We start from the raw sequence: 7,155 nt of genomic DNA, 5'->3' as shown, positions 1-7,155 counted from the left end.
ATATGTATTTGCATTTAGGGGGAGATTTCAGTAGAGGAGACTTGCACCATCAGCTTTCTGCCTGTAGGGGGCAGAAGCAGAGCAGCCAGCTGCTGCTGCTGGTGGGACCGCCTCCTGGGTGCAGCTGAAGGGAAAGCCTGGCATTCCTGCAGACTTGCGCAAATTAACATCTAGCTAAAGTGCAGAGAGTAGCAGGAAGAGAAATCCCATGCTGAGATTCCAAGACATTCCAGGTCGTGTCTTCCCAGAAGAGCAGGGTTCCGCCTCATTCAGGATTCAAGTGGGCGGCAGCTTCCTCCTGACCCGAGGTGACCTCCTTTGCTGAAGTTGCTTATTCTGTTAGGGAACTCTTCTGGGGCTGGTGGAACAGCGAGCAGTAGTGGGGGGTTAGGGCAGAGCCATGTGATGTGCTTGGAAGGAAGGAGGACACAGCTGGGCGGTGACTGATTATGAACTTAAGATAGCTGGAGACCCTTCTCCCTGCAGCACAAGGCACAAAGTGGTTCCTAATTGGAGGTTTCATGTGAAGGCTTTTCTTTTTAAATTTTTACTTCTGACTAGAAAAGTAATACATGTAAGGAGTTGAAACAACACAAAAATGTATAAATTAGAAAATAAAGTCCCCTATTTTCTCATTCCATAAAAGTTATGTTTCCAGATTTTTTTTTTCTGTCCATATATGTGTGTGTATTTTATAGAAGATGCTTCCAGGGGCCAGGGTTGGGCTTAATTTCTGGAGGTTCCCAGCTCCAGGCTCTCCCTGTGGAGTCGTCTCCATGGTTCAGAGGCGGGAAGGTGCCTCTTTTGCATCTTTGTCTCTCCACTGCCGTGTTCCTGAAAGAGCAGATGAACAGGTGAGGAACCCCAGGGTACCTACTTGGTCCTGCTAGTAGCTTCCCTCACTTCAGGGCCCCTTCCTACAACGGCTGGACGGTGTGAATGACTTGCAAAGCCAATCTAGAAAGATTTTAATTCTAATTGGGCCTAGTTATATTAATACATCCTCAACTTTTAAGCGTGTTCAATTGTGGGACTTTTAAAACACTCAGTAAAAGCCCATGATCCCAGCCCGCAACTCTGTACTTCTGCTGGTTCCTCTGCACGCCCGCCTGCCTGCATCAGTTATCTGGTGCACTCTCAGCTAATGAAGTGAAGCACCTGTTGGCAGGATTTTTGACATAGGTCAAAGGGGAGCGATATTGGGGTCAGGATGTTGTAGTGAAAGCTGACCACTGCTGGTGTTTTCACAACTGTTTATTACTGGTCTTATTTTTCAACTTGCAGGTTGCAGATTCTTTTCCTGTCATATTTTTTTAACTTTATTTTGAAATACACTTAAACTCATAGGATGATTACAGAACTAATACAAACCTATACAGAAAACTGACATACCACCCCCCGATACCCAGATCCATGCATTTTAATTTGCCACATTTTCTGTATCATTTTCTCTATCCATCCAACTCGCTGGCAATCCCATTTTCTGAACACTGGTGTCAACATTGTCTATATCATGCTCTTGAACGTTTTATACTGTCATGTACATTTCCTAAGAATAAGGATATTCACTTATAACCACCTTATGTGCAGTTAGCAGGTTTAAGGAATTCATTACATTTACAATATTGCCAGTACCTTACCACCTTCCATTACTAAAGCTTCACTTTTTCCCTTAACAGAGTCCCTATACTCATTTAGCTCCCCATTCCTCCTGCCCCCCACCCCTGGCCCCGTACTCTATTATCTATGAACTTGCATATTCTCTGATACTTTCTAATATTACTACGGGGGTTAATTTAACATTCTAAATGTGTAACATTCTCATTTACTTAACTTCATTAGTATGTACAATGTTCTTACACCCCTTCATCCCCCATCTTAGGTATTTCTTGTCACAAATGACAGTTTATATATTATGAGTCCCAAACCGCTGACTTCTCATTATTCACTTCCTTTTTAGGGCCTGTAGGAAGTACAAAATGAAGTTACAAACCAAAAATAGAATAGTAGTGCTTTTTATCCATGCAGTTATCCTCACAGGAGATCTGTATTTTTCATGCAGCTTCAATCTTGTCCTTTCAACGTGCAGACCTTTCTTTAGCATCCCTTATAGCGCCAGCCTAATGGTGACACCTTTTGTTTATCTAGTAGTGTCTTAATCGCTCCCTCATTTTTGGAGGACAGTTTTGCCAGATACAGAATTCTTGTTGGGTTTGCTTTTGCTTTAAATTAGTGTCATACTGCTGTTTGCCTCCATGGTTTCTGATAAGAAATAGGCACAATCTTTTTTTTTTTTTTAAGTAAAATTGTATTAAAATATATATACATGCACCTGCATAAACAAGTATGCAGTAAAAGTTGTGAGCTTACAAAGCAAACATCATCATACAGGACTCCCATATATCATCCCACCACCAACACCTTGCATTATTGTGAAACGTGTTACAACTATGAAGGTGCATTGTCAAAATATTACTGCTCACTATAGCCCATGTCTTACTTTTGGTGTTTTTCCCCAACCCACCCAATTATTTACTTATTTTTAATATATTTTAAATTTATTTTTAAAAAAACATAGATCACACAAAATGTTATTGTAACCACCTAATTATTAACATCCTGTATGGGTATTATATATTTGTTACAGTTCATAAGAAAACGGTCTCATATTGTTCTGTTACCTGCAGTCCTTTTCCCACCACTGGGTTCCCTGTGTTGCTTTCTCTCTGACTGTCTCCTCCTGGGACTTCCCTCCATGTGTGTTTTGGTGTGCCTCGTGGTGTCCCACAGGTTCCTCAGACTTCACTTCATTAGTCTTTCTGCTCAGCCTGAACGATTTCAACTATCTTAGTTTCAGGCTTTCTAATTCTTTCTTCTGCCAGCTCCAGTCTGCTGTTGGATTCCTTGGGGATTTTTAATTTCTGTTACTGTGGTCTTCAGCTCTGTTTGGCCCCATCTCATAATTTTCATCTCTATTGATATTCTCTTTGTGTTCATCTTTCATTTTCCTGATTTCCTTTAGTTCTTTGCCTGTCTTCCTCTTTTGAGCATATTCAGACCCATTTTTTAAAACATGGTATGTCCTAGGTCATGGTTTCTGTGGCAGTTTGATATTTTTTATGAATTCCAAAAAGATGGTGATTATGTTTGTAAATTGGTCTGTTCCTCTGGGCATGATGCCCTTAGATTGATTTAAATTCAGAGGCTTTACATTTATGTAATTAAATAAAGGTTAGGGCTTTGATTTGACCACGTCATTAGAGCCATTCAGTTTGAGTCCCCACCCCTTTGTGGGCTATATAAATGGACACGCAATCAACAGAACAGACAGAAGTAGATACACAGAGAAGATAGATAGAAGAGACAGCTCCATAGACACAACAGAGGCCCCAGGAAGAAAGATGAGCCATTTGCCTGAAAGTTTACAGCTGACCTTGTGAAGTGGCCAGAGCAGCTGAGCCCTGAAAGAAAAGAGCCCCGGGAAGAGAGACGAGCCGTATGCCAGGCTACAGCTGAGATCAGAAGAAGCTGGACCCAGGATCCTTAAGAGGAAGAGGAGGAAGGCTGAACCCTCACGTCGCCCACCAGCTTGCTTAAACAAGTGGCAACAGAGTTTGGTAAGGAAGTAACCATGAGTTGAACTCCTTAGGGCCTTGTAACTAAGCTTTCATCCCATATAAATACCCTTTATAAAAGCCAACAGGTTTCTGGGACTTTACTTTAGCACCCCTTTGATTGATTAATACAGTTTCTAATGTTTTAATCTTCCCCTTTGCCTATTTCTTTATGTTTTGTAACCTTTCATTGACATCTGGACTTGTTGATATTTTAATGTGTTATTTCTGGACTTAAGTTTGTATCCAGCTAATACTATGACAGAGTTTTCCTTTAATGCAAGAAGCCAACTACAAAAAAAAGAAATAAAACACCTTTCCCAATTTTTGCAGATTGACCTGTGTGGCTGCTCTCCTTCAAGGCTTATCCATACAATTAATTTAGAGAATAGCTCCAGGTCAAAGAGTAAGGGGCTTTTTGATCCTTTCTGTGTCCTGTGGCACACGCTCATGGCCCTAGTATCCCCCCCACCCCACCCCATTCATGTGGTTCCGAATGTCCCCTCTTCTCTTGGAAACAGTTTCCTCAAGGTCCCGGGCACTGCACTGTACGTCCCATGCCAGCATTTCCTTGCCCCCGGTAGCATGACTGACTGCTCACCCACGTGTTCTGTCTGTAGGAGAGCTCAGCAAACTGCCTTCTGCATGCAAGGCAAGTTTTGGGATGGCGTGTCCCTGGCCACCACTGGAGAGATTGGGCCAGACACTCGCACTCCCACGCTGTGCTTGGGTTACTCACTCTCCTGGACTGGGAATAGGCACTGGGAGCTCAGGTGGCTGGCGAGGAGCAGGTGAGGGGTGGCGCGGGGACTGCCAGGGCACTGCAAGAACCGAATGCCTGCATGTGGCCTTTTTCTTGACTCAGCACTCACCCTCTCCTGCAATCCTAGAACTGTTTTCAGGAGCTTTGAAAAAAGATGTTTCTGCCAGTTCTTGCCGGTTGTTCAAAGCTTCTGGCAGGGTGGGGACAGAGCCCTGCAGGTCTCACTGTGCCATCTTGATCCAGGCTGGGCCCTTTCCTGTCATTTTAATGAGGTTTCAGTATTGATGGAGATTCACGTCTTTTTTCGGTTTGTCGTGTCCTTTCCCCTTTGCAAAACCACAGCAAAGTGATAACCTACAACGAAGCAATATCCCAAGACAGCGAATCCAAATGGTGCTGCTGGGCTGATAGGTGGTGTCATTTACTCGCTTCACAGGGCTGGTACATCTGGAAACTCATGAAGTATTTGGTTCACGCCCCTGCTCCCCATCGCCCTGCCTTGCCAAGTTACCGCGAGGTTCCTGTGACGGAGCTGCGCTGGTTGAGGGTGGAAACCTCGAGCCTGAGCCCAAGCCTCGTGATTCCAGCTGGATCCAGCTGGGGCTCCAGGGCCTGCGCTCCCTGAGTCTGCTGGTTTGTGTCGCGATCCCATGGTTTGGCTGCGCAGGAGGCAGGTGGCTGGGGTTGCGTGGGGCGGGGGGAAAACAGTGGCAAGAGGAGGAGGAAGAGCACAGGAAAAGGATTCTGAAGGCACGAGAGAAAAGAGCCAATGAAAGCTTGAAAAGGATCCAAGTAATAAGCCCCATTCCTTCCTTTCGAGGAGGCTGACCTTGGCTGCTCGGAGAGTCCTCGCCAAGGCAGGAAATCCCGCGTCAGGCCGCAGCGAGGGAGACTTTGGAAAAGCCTGCTGCGAATCCTAACGAGGCTTGCACAGGGTTTTTTTAAGGTCTGGTTTGTGTCTGCAACGCCCTTGCCCCCTTTGCACTGTCTGATAAAGCACTTGCTGCCCTAGGAGGGGCAGGGAGAGGAAACGGACCCCATGTGGGAACCCTGGAGCTGGGGGGCCAGAGGTGGGGGCAGTGTGAAGTGCTTCTTGGCAGGGTCCTTGCTGGGGGAGGCGGGAGGAAGGCTGATTGTCATGCATGCGACTCCTCCTTCCCTGAGTTCTAGCTCCAGACCAGGCTTATTGTAAAACTCCCAGTGCCCCCCTCTGTCCCCTTACATTTTAATCCCACACAGCAGCCACAGGTGTCCTTTAAAAACCAGATCATGCCACTTTTCTGCAAAAATCTCTCCCATCACTCCCCATGACTTTTCAACAACTCAAGCTGTACCTGATCTGCTGCCCCCTGACCCCAATGGATTTTCCAAAGATGTCCACAAGAATATTTCCAATTCTTTATTCTCTTATGCGACCTTGCTGCTCCCTCATCAAATGGTAGAACCTAATTCCCTTCAGTGACGTGTTGGTAACCAATAGAATGTGACAGCAGTGACACTTGCTCTCTGGACACTCCTGGCTCACTCAACTGCCATGCTGGGAGAGGCCCAGGCCACGTGCAGGCAGTCTAGTGGACAGTCCCAGCTAATGAGTGGAGAAGTCTCTTGATCAGAATTTTCTGTAATGATGGAAATATCCTAGATCTGTACTGTCCAATACAGTAGCCATTAGCCATATGTCACTATTAGATAAAGAATGCTCTGTTAACTTTGAATTTCAGAGAAACAGCAGTTTTTAAAAATATATATAAGTATATCCCATGCAGTATTTGGGACATACTAAAACATTAATTATATCTGAAATTCAAATTTCTCTAGGTGTGCTGCATTTTCTCAGTCTGGCATACCTGTATTAAGCATTTGAAATTCAGATAAATGCATTTAAATTTAAATAGCCACACATGGATAGTGCTGTCAAATAATCCCTGATCCAGACCTTCCTGTAAGCCCCAAGACATTTGTAACTTCCCACTGAAGTCCCAATTAGTGGGCCTTGAAATCTCAAGCCCTTTCCCTAAACCTGGTTGGAATTCTTGACCCACAGACTCCCCACGCCTCATAAAGTGGAGGAGGTTTGTTACGTAGCAGCAGTAACCAGAGCGCTCTCCTAACCTCTGCTCTTCTGGTCCTCCCTCTCCCTCTCTCCATTCCAGCACCACTGGCCTTGATGTTCCTGAAAGTTGCAGGCATGCTTCAGCATCAGGTCCTTTGGTCCAGCTGCTCCCAGTGCCCAGAATGTTCTTTCTTTTTTAAATAAAATCAATTTTATTGAGACATGTTAAGAAAGCATATATAATCCACCCAGGGCGGTATTTGGTATAATCACATAGTTGTGCATTCATCACTTTAATCATTATTAGAGCAATTTCATTATTCCAATAATAAAAACACACAGAGGAACAAACAAAAACAATCACCACCTCTCAGCGGCTCTTTTCTTCCCTTGCTGTATATAGTTGCTATTCTGTTTCCATTGCTCGTTTATTTGTATTTATATTTTGTATTGATGGAGTCAAGCAATATGTAGTACCTGTGTCTAGTTTCTTTCACTTAATATATTTCCTTTTTTTTTACCCTTAATAGAAGATTATTAATATATTACTATATACTACTGTCCACAGTTTGCTTTGGTTGTATTTTTGCTTGATAATAACAACTCGTAATATTAATATACATTTGTTCAGTATATTAGTCAATCAAAAAAGCAGTGTATTAGTCAACCAAGGGGTGCTGATGCAAAGTACCAGAAACCTGTTGGCTTTTATAAAGGGTATTTAT

The 7,155-nt window shown here is 44.0% G+C and overlaps 1 long non-coding RNA gene across 1 annotated transcript; it reads left to right on the top strand.

Annotated features, from left to right (window-relative positions):
• Window positions 1-3,246: 3,246 nt before the first annotated feature.
• LOC139437490 (uncharacterized) lies at window positions 3,247-6,649 on the top strand. Its single transcript, XR_011647290.1, has 2 exons — window positions 3,247-3,617; window positions 4,814-6,649. It is a non-coding gene; the product is annotated as an uncharacterized lncRNA (long non-coding RNA).
• Window positions 6,650-7,155: the final 506 nt, after the last annotated feature.

Source organism: Dasypus novemcinctus, chromosome 24 (assembly GCF_030445035.2).
Source record: "Dasypus novemcinctus isolate mDasNov1 chromosome 24, mDasNov1.1.hap2, whole genome shotgun sequence".
NCBI classification, from domain to species: domain Eukaryota; kingdom Metazoa; phylum Chordata; class Mammalia; order Cingulata; family Dasypodidae; genus Dasypus; species Dasypus novemcinctus.
The sequence above is the reverse complement of the archived record's forward strand: the minus strand, read 5'-3'. Positions and strand labels throughout refer to the sequence as shown.